General features: G+C 36.7%; 1 protein-coding gene across 3 annotated transcripts in view; it reads right to left on the reverse strand.

Moving 5' to 3' along the window:
- The window catches only part of GAS2 (growth arrest specific 2), an 89990-nt gene that overhangs the window by 55823 nt on the left and 18346 nt on the right, over nucleotides 1-15821 (reverse strand). The window lies entirely within an intron of this gene.

Consider the following 15821-nt stretch of genomic DNA (forward strand, 5'->3'; position numbering starts at 1 on the left):
GATCTAATGTTTGGTCCAGTTCACTCAATTAAAAAAGAAGAAAACCAATACTTTCTAAAGAGAGATTTTCTACTGATAACTTTCCCAAAATTAAGGGCAACTTCAGGTCTAGTTTCAAATCTCCACGTTAGAAGAGTTTTTAAGATTTCCCTATAGCTTGGTGAGTGTGAAATTGTAGGTCTTGAGGACTGAAGACTGCAAATAAGTAAGAAATGCTACTGTTCCCAACCCCACGCTAGCCCCCTGTGTGCAACCCAGAAATCTAGCCTAGCAGTTACAATATTAAGGTCTAACAGGGCCAGACTCTCATTGTACCAGAGCAGGACTATCTACATAACCACAGCAGAGGAGACACTACTGGTATAGCATATCAATACCTGAACCCAACAGTAATTATTACAGCAAACTTGTTGCTCACGTTGGTAATTTTACTGAGATGCATACAAAGAATACTTCAGCATTTAGTTCTCATTTAAGGGTTCTTTTCCAAAAAAATGAAAAATAGACGTCATCCACAGTGAAACAAAGAAAGAATGATATATTATTACTACATAGCTTTAGAAATCAGCAAACCATGGAGGAATTCAGACTCCATGCTGATTTTAACGTGCTGCTTTTCTATTACGCTAATTTATGAAATACTTTATTCTGTTCTGGAGTCAGTAGTTACACAATGGCAAGTGAGCAAATCGGTAGCAAACTGAAAATGGCTTATCTGGTAGTTCCTGTATCTATGTCCAAATCTTAGTTTGAATGGTCCCAAGTAATTCTTAGAAATGTAGGGAGGGAAGACAGACATGGGAGCAGGCTACCCTTTACAAGAGCTGCTGGTAGCGTACTTATATTAGTATTTAAAGACTATTTAGAACGAGTTGATACATGATTTTCAGTTTGAGGTCTTATTGCAGTAATGTAATTGCAGAATACATATGCAGACACTAAACTAATCTTCTCCACATACCTGATAACCAAGTAAACTACAAATAGAATGTCTACCAGAATAAACAGCATTCCAATTAACTTGTCATTATGTCAGTGTGAGCCTAGAAGTTGCCCTAAATATATACGCATGCCTTATAAATATTTAGGCCTATTGCTTAGTTAGCTCTGCATCTAGCCCTCAGCTCCTGAAGATTCTTATTCCAACTGCATCTTTTTACGTTTTTCTACTTGCTCTACAACAATGATTATGTTCCAAAACATTTATAAAGAGATATTGATATTTTTCTACATGGTATTATCAAAACCACTGACCAGTTTTACATAAATTTTTAAAGAAAAACCCAAGCTACACCATTAATATCAAACAAGGAAACTCTTTTACCACAATACCTCCACTTGGACCACAGCATCTTTATGATGCAATACACAGACATTAAACCAACTGAGTGAACAGGTCAACGTAAAGATACCAAGCAGATTACATCCAAGAAATCTATGTCGGTCGGACTTTTTGAATGACTACATCCAACTTAAAGCTCAAATCCTGGATGACCTTGTAACAGATTCATAGCACTATAACAGGAACAAGATGACAGAAGCCAGCTCCAGTGTTCCTGGCACTTGCAGACTTAGGTATAAGCTAGTCGAGAGAGTATGGAAAGGAGATAAAGCTACACCTAATTTTCCTCTGAAAATACCCTTGCATTGTGAAACTCTGTCATTTCTCAGTTCACACCTCAGTTCTCATGGCTGCTTTTCCACAGCACATCTAAGTTACTTTATTCTCTGACTCTCCTTTGCAGCCAGTCTAGCTAGTCTTCAAGTCAAAAACTGCTCATAAGCCCTGGAACAGCTCTGAATGATGTTACGGGTGAAATCATAGAGGGTTTCCTTCCACTCAGTTCTCCAGCACCAACCCAACCAATTCCTTGCCTTTAGAGCCTTCACCCTCTTGCATCCCCTGAAAAGTAACCTATATTCTTTTATGTCATGCTAACGGTATTAAACACTGTTCTGCAAGCCTGTCTTAAAGCCCTCATATTATTTCTGGAAATTTCAACTAGGAAGAGAAAAACCAAAATCAAACTATTGTGCTATATAGCTGGTGGGTGCCAGCTGGCAATCAGAGGACACCTGGACCCTACCAACTCACTCTGCTGAGCCCAGAGCACACAGGACACGAGTCCACCTGCAGCACTGACCCCATAGACCAGGCTGCTCCCTGGAACAGATGCCCTCAGCAGAACAAAAGCAGCTGGAGCCAAGGAGACTGCCAGGAGAGCTGACACTGCTGTTCTTATAAGGAGCTGTTGGGGAAGGCATTGCTATACCTGACATGGGAGGCAGAAAACTGGAGTCTTCTTCAGGTCTGCTGCTGCTCACCAGTATTAACAGCATATTAAGAAATTTGCTTCTAAATGTTTTATATCTGTTGATTTAGATAGATGACAAGACTGTCTATAGAAATGCTTTCAAGAAAAGCACTTCAGAACAGATGGTTTATGCATCAGAAATCAATGCAGTTATAGTCAGTAAATAAATTACCTAAAACCTCATTTACATAATGGGCTATCCATCAATAACACATCCATACCTTGACAACTAGGACAGACCTTTAAGTATATCAATCAACCTAACTTCACTGTGAAACATAGACATTCCTGGAACTATAAACGATCATTTTACAATTATCAAGATTCCAGTGTCTTCTAGACACTATTTTTGTGTAGTTATTGCTACTGACAGCAAATAATAAGGGTCTAGACACAGATCTATCATACCTAACGAAACTGGGATATTCTTTAGTTTCATAGTAACAGATAAATGGTTGATTAACAGGTGCTCTGAACAACTCAGAGATGAAAACTTCCCAAATGCAAAAACAAAACGTACTGACACTGACTACAGAAGGGAAAAACCTGCATTTTTGAAGGGGGAAAATGCACAAAAAAAACCACATGCACATAACTAACAGTCATTTCTGGAATAAATACTACATAGACAAATATCCCTGGCATTGCATGATCTCACTACCATATAGCATTCTATATTTCATCCCATTTCCCACAGCATTAGGGTCCTGCTGAATAGAACAGCAAAAACCTCCTCTGTATTCAACAACAGCACAATCAGGTTGATCATAGAAATCATAGGGAAATACTCATATTTTCTTATCACCTAATAAATTTGCCTACCACCTTTTAAATAGAAGTCTATTTTTTCAGTATTTCCAAAACTCTCACTGTAACATTCAACTTATAACATGTGAAAGCTCTTATTTAGGAAAGATTTCATGCTCAAGTATTCTTTGCCGGTTTGTATAAATGGCCTGAATATCTCAGAAGTGCTTTCTAGCAGATCATTCTGAACTAATTAGCTTTCCATATGGCAAAAGTGACTTTTGTTGACATAGTATAGTATAACCACAGTTGCTTTGAAACAGCAGTGGCCGCAATTACTCCTATCGGATATCATGAAAACAGTTCCCCAGTTACACTCCTTTTACAATCTTGTCTTGTTGATGTGCATGCATGTGGTTTAATGCAGGATGTGAAAGTGTGAGTGAAACATATGACGCAATCCTGGAAAAATGCCGTCAGGTTCACTTCTAAACCCAAAAGGGACTCTCTTTACACTGATGCTCTGGAACCACATGGAAAAAAAAAAATGTATTTTTAAACCATTTTTCCAAAATGAGGGTCCACACATACATGTTAAAAAAACAACAACAACATTTCTAATAGCAGATTTGAGTCATATTTTGAAGACTCAAAATCATACCTCCTTTTGAATAAGGGATTTCACAGCTTTTTGAAGTGTCACTCCCACTTGGGTACAAGGAAGAAGATGAGCAAGTATGAACTGAATGATGAATAAACTAAAGTAATTCCTGCAACCTTAAGTAGCTATTCAGCTGGACCCTTTGTATTTTTTTCTTCCCCTTACTGTGGTAGTAAGGGGAAGAAAAGTAAGTTTACTTCCATTTACTGTGGTAGAAACAATTTTCAAAGCATAACCATTGGACCAACAAATGAAAATAACTTACTAAATACACAAATTGGATACAAGTAACTCTGAATATGGAAATACATACCTGAAATTAGAAAATGAAACCTCTCCCATGTCAAAAACAAAACCTTAGGAAAAAAAAAGAGCAACATCCTCCAGCCCTTCCAAATATGCAAGATAAAGTCAAAATACAGGAAAATTGTAGAAATTAAAGCTTAACATATAAATTTTCAAGACTTAGGAGTTTAAAGAGTTGACAGTTTAAATATTGACTATTAACCAGATCCTTACCCTATGCAAGCAATGTAGAGGTCATCAAATTCCAAAAAACACTCCTTATCCACATCCTAGATTTTATTAAAACATTTGGGATTGCTTTGGAATACCCAACCAGTTTATGATATGACAACAGAAATAATTAACATTACTGGGGCTTTATATAAAGGTACAGAGTACGACATTAAAATAAATTCAAATCTAAGTTTAGCCATGGTGTTAGTCAAGCATATTCTCTCATTTCTTCCATGTAGTATTAGCTTTAACTTCTTAAGAAGAAAGCATAGATGAAGAATAAACTTACTCTAACAACAATATATTTTTAAAAGCTAAGACTTTGTTTATGGCTCTGTTATTCCAAGAGCTCTGTCCAAGACACAGCTCACTGTTCATGTAGCAAGAGATGAAAACTGATTTTTATCCAAAAAAGATGGGGTTAAAAAAAAGTTATGAAAATCTAATCTAACAAATGCACAGCAACTCCTACTTCTAGCAGTGTCTTAGAAAACAAAAGAATAAAAGAGATGACTAACTCCATATATAATGAACCAGTTAACTTGTATACCCAGACGCAAATAATACCAAGAAGTAGTATGGCAGAAGCTTCATTCACCAGTTAAAATTAGTTATATAATTAGATTTGATTAAAGTTTAGTCAAGGGGCATTTCCATTTTAACATATGAGGCAAAATCATGACATGTGCCAGAAAAAGCACTATTTAATTGAAAGCAAAATATGGCATGGAATTAGGTGTCTGTTAAAATTCAAGAGCTATTCAGCAACTGAATTATCTGGGAAAAAAAAAAAAAAAAAAAAAAAGGAAACAGAAACCGAAGGAGGAAATAGCCTTCTCCCAGCATGTCCCATACACAGCATGGCTATTGGGTGGCTGGATAACACACAGAGACCAACAACCTGAACCCTTCCCTTGAAGAGCGGGTGAGACCACCTTTATGAAAACCAACAACAAAAAGCCCACATAAACAGATGTCAGACCCTGCTCCTGCCTTCTCTATTTGTGTAATTGAGGCAGGGATTAAGTCACCGGAGTCCAATGGCTTAGGGAGGTCTATAAATTGACTTTCAGTTTCCTGACATCTAACTGTATAATGTACCTAAGCCTACTGACAAATTCACTTTTCTCAATTATCTCTCAGAGATAATTTAGAATTAACTGACAACCTTCAAGGATACATGCACCACAAATTAAAAGACATGACTTCTATTTATGCTCTGAAAATGCCAGCAGGCCAGAAGCAAAAAACAAAAGGAGGGTACTGTTTGGTTTTATTATGCTATAAAATAATTCCTTAGAGATTGCAACCTAAACAGCAACCTAATTGCAACCTAAAAAAAAAAAAAAAGTAGCATTTTATAACAAAATTAAGACAGAGACTAAGGTATGTCATGTCAAAGAAGCCTTGGCTTCATGAGTTCATCGCCATTCATTAAGTGTTCTGAACACTGCCTTTAGGTTTCCAGAATTCATGTTTTTACTGGCGTTTTTTAAATTGCCATTTCATAATAGGCTTCTTAGGTATCTGATGAGAACAAAAAGGGGCAATTCTCACACTTGTTCTTTAAGAAGATAACTACAGCTTATCTTTGATAGACAATTTGGAACTTTTTTCCCTACTGCAATCGCCAAAGCCAGAGCTGAATTAACATACAGTTAGTTGACCAAGTTAAACTATCCCAGCTTCTAAATTTCCTTCATTTATATGTAATTTAATGAGAAGCGTAGGAGGACTACATTTGTGTAAGCTGTTTGTGGTTATTTCATTACCATGCAACAGGGCCTGTGAATGAACGGCAACTGCATGTATAAACTGAATTTTTTCCGTGGAATATAACTTGGTCAAATATGAATGCACTTTGACAGGACACATTTTAAAAGACATCTTATTAACCCATGACCATCCCTTATCAAATAACACATTCTTGAAGCGTAAATGATTCTCTTGAATATGAAAAATATTAAATTTTGGCAAAAACAACATATTTTAGTCTCAGAAATTTCAAAGTCACTTTTTCCCCTTAATCATTGCAGAAGAATCCAAGCTAAGGTCATGACAATGCTTAGAAAATTTGAGTCTGAATAGCTCGAGTCCATCAGAACACATTATAGGTTTAAAAAATTTTCATATTGAAAGATGTTTCCATGCTTTCACTTAGAGTGTGGTGTAATGCAGTTTGAACAACCAACATATTTCTTCGATCCATGGAATTAGAGGATAACATCTCACTGGCAGCCTGAATAACAAATGTAACTAGTCATTCAAATCCCTAGATGTAATTATTACAGTGCTGGGTATACTGTCATGCCTCTTCTTCTTTTTCCTGCAGCTTTTCTCTCCACGATCAATCTCGTGCTTTGTGATCCTTTGAAGTGCAAGGTGGGGATGAGGCATGGGGAGGTTTCCCAGCCCTTTCTGTAAGATTAGTTCCAAATGGTGCTTTACCTAACACGAGCCAAGTGTCAAGGAATACATGATAAAGATCACCCAGTCTAAAGGAAGACAGTTGGTTTTTTTCAGGTGCTTTATCTGTTCACTTTCCAGATGCGTAACAAAAATAAAATTTTTATGCAAATGCTGAAAACATTGAGAAAGAATTTTACACGTAGCTCACTGCAGGTAAGTCTGACTCTCCAAAGTCCTTCATGATCATTTTTAAAAAAAATTAGGTCTTTGCCTTTATGATAAAAACTTTTTTTCTGCGAGTTCTTCAATTAGAAACCACAAGGAAACTGCTGGAGCCCTGGGAATTCTACACTGGCGTAGAATTTAAAAGTGTCCATGATTTGAAAAACATGTTGGAATGTTAATCTACACAGCCAAATTTCCAAACCAGCCTTAACTCACTCTCTAAGGTTGTGAACAAAGCTTTGCTTTATTCCTGAAGCATTTGGGGCCAATCTACATACACGTGCCCAAGTGGGAATACATGCTTATAAAAATAAACAAATTCAACATAATTATGATATCTATAAATTAGTGTCTAAACTTGAAAATGACTAATGTTTTTCCCCTCCTGCCTTGCAGTCTTAACGTGTGGCAGTATATTCACAAGTACCATTTCAGAAATGTTTGCTCCTTTTATAAGTTCAAGACTCACTATTGGTATCAAATCCTGTAGTTCTTACTCATTTATTACTTCCTTCAAGCTGCTAACACTAAATCTGACTTAAGAAATGGACAATTGAGCCAAAGACAGTTTGTCTAAGTTATATTTTCTCAAAAAAAAAAAAAAATAATAATAATGCTAATGTACATTCAAGTGCCTAATCTTATGTTCCTGTTCCAGACATTTCCCTAACAGTCTATCAGAAAGCCCCATAAAATATCTGTTGGAAAGTTGCAAAAATGTTTATAGATTAATTTAGAGACTTAAAATAAACAATAATAATAACAGAATGCATTTCACATAAGAAGCAAATCAAGCAAACCTACAAATGGCTGTTTATACTTTCCTTTCAAAAACTATGTCCTCCAATACTGAGGCTGGAGTAATGGTAAAATTTTATGAAGAAAATCCAGTTTGAACAGAGATTTTGTGAAGAATCTAAATATTGGTATTTTATTTAAAAACTGTGTTAACTAAATATCCAGGGGGGGAAGGGAACATGATTTCTAGCTAAATGGTATTATTAGAAGTCAAAATTCCGTTCTCTTGACCCTATTTTCAGTCTGAATCATTAGCATATTTTCCAAAGCAGGAGCTAACAGATCATTAGCTCCTTAAATCTGAACTACTTTTTCCATGATAGTTATCACAAGATGCAAATTTTGAGTATTTCTGCAAGTTCAGGAAGGGCCAGAGAAAGAGGTATGCAAGAGAATCCCTGTCTTAGGTTCACTTTCCAGAAGAGCAAGGACGGTTCACATGGTGATTAAATGTCCACATCTACTCCAGCTAAAAGAGGGGGGAAAAAAAAAAAAAAATTCTTTTCCCAGGGCAAAGCATCAGCAGGAAGAATGACCTTGAAGATACAGGATGCTTCAGAGCTCTTTCCAGTGCTGCATAGCACTGTCTTCAACATGGTGCATAAAGTGCACTTAAAAGCCGCTATGCTCTTCAACACGTTCACCTGGAAAATACCAGGCAGACAACCACAAAATATCCTAAGTTTGGTGAAAGATCTCCTGTTACCATGTGGTAAGAAACAGAACCCTATGCTACCATGCAATCTTCCTGCAGGCAGGAAAACTTGAGTTGTAAGAATTATTTGCTCAAGCACGTAGGGTTTGTCCACGTGACCATTTGCAGGCAAATCTTCCAGTATCTGCAAGAAACCTGGTAGCAATCCAGTTGTGCGTATGAACACGAGCTCAGCAAGCTATTGACATGTCTGAGAAAGGTAGAAGGAATTTGCTAACAAACAGCTTTATGGTCTTGTGGAAATGATTCCTTCCAGATGGATTAGGACTCATGAGTCATTTCACAAGATTACTCTTTTCCTCTTCTAGCCACATCAGGGTGTCACTATAAAGATTAATACACAAAAAGACAGTACTGTACTTGATTTTTGTCCCTCCTGCATAACTAAGAACCATATCTATACTGTGTATGATTAGAAATTGGCTCCGCAAGCTTTAGCTGAAAACAAATGTCTCCAGAAAGTACAAGTGTGCAGACAAGCAAATTGCTGCCGCAGACCACAGAGAATCTGTTCATAGCCTGACCACATCCATGCAATTCTTGGCTTGAGCATCAGGTTTACAGCTCACAGAGAGCACCTGAACAGGGGCTATGAGACCACCAGACCTGCTAAGGCCGTGCAATGCTTTCCAGTGCCATGCAGTGCATACGTGGTTGCCTAAGTGGTAGCTGGGGAGGCTTTACTGTGGACTGACAGACTTGAGGCATCAAGCTTACAGAATACCATATTTGCTGCAAGTCCATTCCCTCTACAGGACACAGGTAACCTTGAAAAACTGGAGCCTGCAGTAAAAATAGGTGTGCAATGGTGATCAGATCACGCTTTCAATTTTGGCCATCCAGGGTATGAGAGGAGCAAGATCCACACGTTTCAGAGGAAGATACTTCAAAGCAAAGATAGAGAAAAAACTGCCCAAATAAAGTGTTTATTCTTAGCCCTTTCCCTTTGAACTTAAATTACACCTTCAGGCATGGAAAACTTAGAACCTTTCCAAACAATAATAAAAAAAAAAATCGATGCAATTCTCTCTGCTGTACCTATGGATGTTATCATAGCAAGCACGCAAATTTGATTCTGTTTAGGAATCTGGTAGCCATGTTCTTAATTAAAAATACCTTGCTGTTTAATGTTCAAAAAGCATTATTACAATTCAGAAAGACCTAATGAAAGAAAACTATAAATGTACTGATTTTCATTGCATAACACCTAAATCATTTGAGGAAGACTTTATTAAGGCAGTATCTTTTCTTCTTCAAGAAGAAAAATAAAGTTATCTGGTTTCACTTTCTTCTTCCCCTTTCCTTTTTTTTGTTTCCTTTCCTCATTTCAATGCATTTGCTATTTCTCACGAGCTTCCAGGATTCTGATAAGTTCTCCATTCACTTAATTCCCTTGATGCAAAATAATAATTGAAAAGATAAAACAAGACTATATATATCTTTTGTTCTTGTAAATTGTTAGGGCAACCTAAAGCTGTTACTCGATTCTGACTCTCAATGGACTGGGAGATCAGTCAAATCCTAACCCAGATTCTCCTCTCCAGGAATATTACATTTAGTAGATATTCTTGTGGCCTTGTTGCAGAGCAAAAAGCAAACTCTTTGAGGCAATAGATTTGCAAGCTAAGGTCTGTCTCCTATCAATGTTTACAGAACCATAGCTTTCCATGTTCCCTATGAATGAGACGAGTCAAATAACATTTTTTGTTTTCATAATGGAAATTACTTAGGTACTGATCACAGCTCAGCAAGTGGGATAGTAATACAGTTTGGCACAAGATGAGCTCAAAGCACTTTGCAATGTTCACAAATCAAAGCAATAACATGCAGTGAATAGTATTCCCAGGTAACACATGTGGAAAATGAAAGCATTGAATGTATTCTCCCAAGAGCAAACAATAAGCTTACAGCTGAAATTGAAAGTGAATATGGTCTCCAGTTTATAATCTTGTTCTTTTGCCATTAGTCCCTTCTTTCAATATTGACAGAATTCAAGTCATTTCCCTGCCTTCTAGAGTCCTTTGCTTTACAGGATTCTGTCTTTACTTCCACAGGTGCACAGTTCTCTTTAGAAGCATAAACATCTGGAAAACTTCAAACAAACTTTAAGTTTTTGCTTGTGTAACTGAACAACTGTTTCTTATCTGAGATCCAACTTCAATATTAGATATTAAGGGCAAGAAACCTTCACCCAAAATCTCAATACAGATCTCTTAATTATAACTCAAAACACATACAGTCAAAATTTCACTGTAGGCAAATCTGCATGACTCCAGAGAAGCCAATGCTGTAACAGTGATCTGCACCCTCCAAGTCTCAGATTCACTAAGTATATTTCCTGGCACAAGGGAAAGCTTTGCATGTGGAACCACTGCAGAATACACTTCGGTTACTAGGACCATGGATAAGAGGTGGGCACTATTTCTTAACGTTAGGAAATACAGGAACGTGTGTGTGAATAAATTGGTGCTTTACCAGACAGTTTCAATGGAAATACACATGTACCTATGAGGGCAAAATTTAGTGTTTTATACACAACAGCTTTTTTTCAGCGTACATTCAGTTTAATGACATTAAACCAGGATAATCTCAGCTCCCACTGGAAGAATAAAATTTAATGCATAATTGAATTAAATAGTTTAAGACTTCAGAAATATTTGCATCTGGATTTATTTTATACTTCTACCTCTTTTATATGCCAAATCACATCTAGATCATGGCTTCTTGAAAATGAGGTTGAATTTTAGATTTTGATTTGTTTTTCCAAATTATTTCTAGGGGAGATTTGAGTTGAAATTTATTTGATTAACCTCTGAGAACTCTGAGACAAGGAATGATTCAGCTTCGAACTGTTTTAATTCATTTTCCATGAAACCATTGTTTTCAATGGAATATTCATAAATACATGTATGGCTTCAAGGATGGTGGGCAGACTATTACACCCTGCCTATTAAAACTGCGATAACCATTAACACAGTTTATCCATGTTTATTTTAAAATCTTAATTAATGGGCTTAATAAACTAAGCCCAAGCAAATGCAGGCTCTATGCATAGTGCACATGCCTTGATGCTTTAAATTTGTTTGTACAGCTGTGAGATTCTCAAATTAATTATCTGTCAGGAAAAGTAAAAGACTGCCAGGAGAGCATGGAGATGAAATCCAAGCCAATGGGAGAAAATTAAAAAATGGCATCCTGTGACATGAATCACTTTTACAGAATAACCTCTGCTATAATAATAAGTCTGTAGTTTCTAGACACAGATCATTAGCAGCAATACACGTAGTTGCATCAACTTACTACCATTTAAGTGTCCAGCATTTATTAAGACGGATATCAGTCATCTATCTCCACGTCATTTTGTAAATGCATACAAGACATTATTATGACAATAAAATCTCCAAAGAACTGAAAGAAATTATTTCTCTAAGCAGATATTACATAGTCACACTACCCAAACACCACACTCCCTATTCAAAACTCTAAGTTGTCTGAAGCAAAAGTTCAGATACAATATCAACATTTTCTGAAACACTAGGTTTTGGAGCATGGTTTAGCTGCTGAACAAGGAAGAACACTGTCTTCTGGGATTTGCAAAAGAATCTAGCACCTAACATCCTTTGAAATGAACAATTGCTACCTTTTTCATCATTAGAAATGGAAGTGTTTTTAATAGCCTGTTACTGTATGATTAACTAATCTAACGCCAGAGGTCAGGGAGTTTGACTCGTGACAGAAACACTCAGTATCTATTCTGACATCCCCAAGTACCTGTTAAGACATTAAGCTCAGGAGGGCGCTGAGCAGAAACTGCGTAAAAGGCACCAGAGGCTGCCAAACTCCAGTGCTCTCAATCTCATATAACTGTTCTGGATAATAGATACCAAGCAGAGTCTGACTCAGGTGCTATTTTTAGCTGTAAGACTTCAGTCCTAAAGGCAAAATGGTATTCCATATGTATGCAGAACTAGAAGTACAATTTAATTTAAATTGATTTCTGAGAAGCGTGATCCTTGTGTAAGGACAGATTTGCCAGTGCCCAACCCTGCACAACCAGCAAGGCGTTCAGCCCCCAAAAGTCATAACCCACAAAACATAAGAGCAACCCTACTGGATCAGCAAAAGGCCCACCTAGACTAGACCAGCCTTAAGTAGGTACCTTCCAACCTAGGAAAGATTAAGACAACAGCAAACACGTTATACCTCTCAACACTTTCTCAGGCCCCAACTACTTGATGATATGGGGACTTTCTGGGTTTCGTGGGTTTTCTGTATATTCAGACTTTTAAGGTCTTTCTTATTTGGCGTTTTCCTGAACCCAGGTCAACATTACGAGTGGGTAACGTTCATTGGCAAGACACTTCCAACCACTTCATCAACAAGAATCCACTTTTGTTTGTTTGGCTCCTACCAGCTTCATTAGATGTCAGTTTTGTATAGGAAAAACTGGGAATATCTGCCACACCCTTCATGATTTCAGAGGTTCCATCCAGTGTACCCATTCTGCTTCCTTCCACATTGAAGAATCCTAACCTACATAAACACTTTTCACAAAAAACTACTCTCTTGATCTTTGGTGCCTTCCTATGACTCTTAAGGAAGGAAGACTTCACTCATCTGTTCTATACTTCTTAATCTCCTTTTCAGTTTCTTAAAGCTGTATTTCCAAGTGACTTTACCAGCAGTTCCCTAACTCTTTGGAAAATGTTTCCAGTATCCCAAAGCTTCTCCACATGATACAATAAGGAAGGGTTTATATCAATACCAGCCTCTTCCTTCCAGATTTGGAAGACCTGATATTACGGGAGACACAGCCTTTTTGGTTTATGCTTTCCCAAATTATTTTATGCTTCAAAAGGCTGATGCTGACCTACGGGGGCCCTGAAAGATGAAGAGCATTCAGTCCTCCCTCGTGAGAGAGGAAGTCATGCAGTTACATTAAGAAACCAACTGCAATACTGACAGTGAATAGAAACTTACTGTACAAGTAATAAATTCTGAGGCAATACAATTTAACCTCTGTCAGTCTGTAGATCAAACTTAAGAAATTATAGCAAACAACTGGCCAGTGAGTGTATGCAGCATTAGTTTTTTATTGTATCCTTACACATGTTGCTGTAGCTGCTCAACTAGCCAGACAGCTCCAAAAAGCTGTGAAAGCAAATTCCTGATCAGCAGTATATATCAAACAGGACAGGATATGTCATCTTCCTCTAAGATGAAACTAAAACCAAAGTATTTTATGGAGTTCTGCCATCTAGGAAGTAGCTTATAAATGAGGAAAAACTTGACTTATGAAAACAAACCAAGTCTTCAAGCTTGTGGAGGGACTTGGTAAGATTCCCTCCATCCCTATTATCTTTATCTTCAGCCTTATCCTCTCTCTCCCTCACTCAGTTGCAAAAAAACATTGTATCTGTTTTGATAGAGGCTGTCTCTATAGAACTTCCAGCTACCAGTGAAGTCATCTGCTGCAAAGCACCTGGTTGAAAGACCATAATGGTTATGTTTTCCTGTGCACAGAGAAAGGACCAAATTGTTTCAAAATTCCGTATGTATTGTTACTGGAGAGCATAATAATAATAATAATTCAGAGGAGGACTGTGGAATTCTTACTATGTTAAATATCATACAGTATAATCTTCTTATAAATTTCCTTGGCACCACAAGTCAGATTTTCCAACGTGTATACAAGTCCTATTGCCTGGGATTGCTTCACAGGGAATTACGATCTGAAATGATAAGTAGTTCCCTAATAACCTACAATGACACAAAGCTATTACACTGACATTTCTTTCAATTCTTACTAGAATAAATATGAAATAATATACATTGAGAAAATAGCAGTGGAGCATGTTTTCCATTTTGTTGTATTGCCTATTATACCAGTGTGACAAATAATGAAGACCAAAAGTCTTCATAATTACAAATGTCTAAACAGCTTCTAATGTAACTTCAGTTAAAAAAAAGGGGGATCAGCTATCTGAAATAAAGAAGGCCATATTGTCCACCGAAGAAGTTAATCTAAGAGTGGAGCACTACCACTCCAGTGGCAGAACACAGATGTAACACTGATATATTTCTCGGTTATCTTTCCAAATGGCTGCTCTATCAAAATGACCCAGCATCAGATAAAGGTCTGATGACAGAAAAGCAAACAAAAAATAATATATCTTTAAAATGAATATTTTGAGTTTCTGAATATTCACTGGAATTTTGTAGTTGTTGATTAATTTACACCTATTATTTTTCTGACAATTTAAAATTAAAAGGACATGGCTTTCAGAGATGTCAGTCTTAAAAAAGAAAATAAAATGGCTTGCCATTCAGGATTTAATTGACTTTCTAGCATATCAGCTGGGCAAGATATGAAAACTGATTATTTCAGAACTTTGTAGCCAAGTTTACCTTTGGGTTATTCACTGAAGCTTTTAGTAGCTTTTGTTACCAACAGTAACTTTTCATTTGTTTATTTTTAAGAAAAAAATAAATTAAAAAAGTAATAGCTCTTTCTGCCTAGATAGCTCCTAAACTCAACCAAAAATACTGCCTTATTTTTTTCCTTAATTTGGGAATTATTGTGACACTAATAGACCACTCCTTAGGTGAAAACAAGCTGGACCGTATTATAAAGAGCAATTCAGAAGTCATCCAGTATTTCTACTAGCCAAATCTTGACTGCCAGGTCAAATATGAAATATGAGTTCCAGCTGTATTTTTGTCCTTGTGGGAGAAATTTTCCTTCCCTCTCTGATTTACTTCTTATCACTTCTCCTCACAGCTATCTCCTCCTTTTTCTTTAGAGGAAAAAAAAAAAAAAAAAAAAAAAGAAGCCTGCCTTAGTGTAGACATTTTTTTTCTACAACAACAATTCTAAGCTTGGAAACTAGAAAAACAAAACAAAAACAAACAAACAAACAAAAAACAAAACAAAACAAACAAACAAAAAAAAAAAAAAAAAAAAAAAAAAAAACAGCTTAAGCAGCTGCTGTTGACAACACTGTCAGTCCTCAAAACTGCTGATAAAACTTACGGTGTGCCTGGATTTCTCCTCCAGACAAGTTATGAGAACATCAAAAAGAGAAAATGCATTTTTTGCTTTCTGTTTTTGGGTGTTTTTTGTTTTTGTTTGTTTGTTTGTTTTAAACCTGCTGTGTATTTGCCTTTTTAGGTTTAAAGAAAGATGTATCTGTTGCCAGAAAGAGAAATAAAAACACTTGCAGAGCAACTGAACTAATGTATATGTCAACCATCTCATCTAACTTCTTTTAAAAAGACACTTGCTGCACTCTTTAATTTCTCCCAATATAGTCAGCCTATGGTTGGGACCAAGCGAGATCTTAACCTGATCTTTGCACAGCTCTTCAGTGTCTTCTGAAGGTTTATGTTTTCCACATTATCTCTACAGCTCTTGACTGAACTCCTTCCAGTA

The sequence above is a fragment of the Aythya ferina genome, assembly GCF_964211825.1.
Source record: "Aythya ferina genome assembly, chromosome: 5".
Lineage (NCBI taxonomy): Eukaryota > Metazoa > Chordata > Aves > Anseriformes > Anatidae > Aythya > Aythya ferina.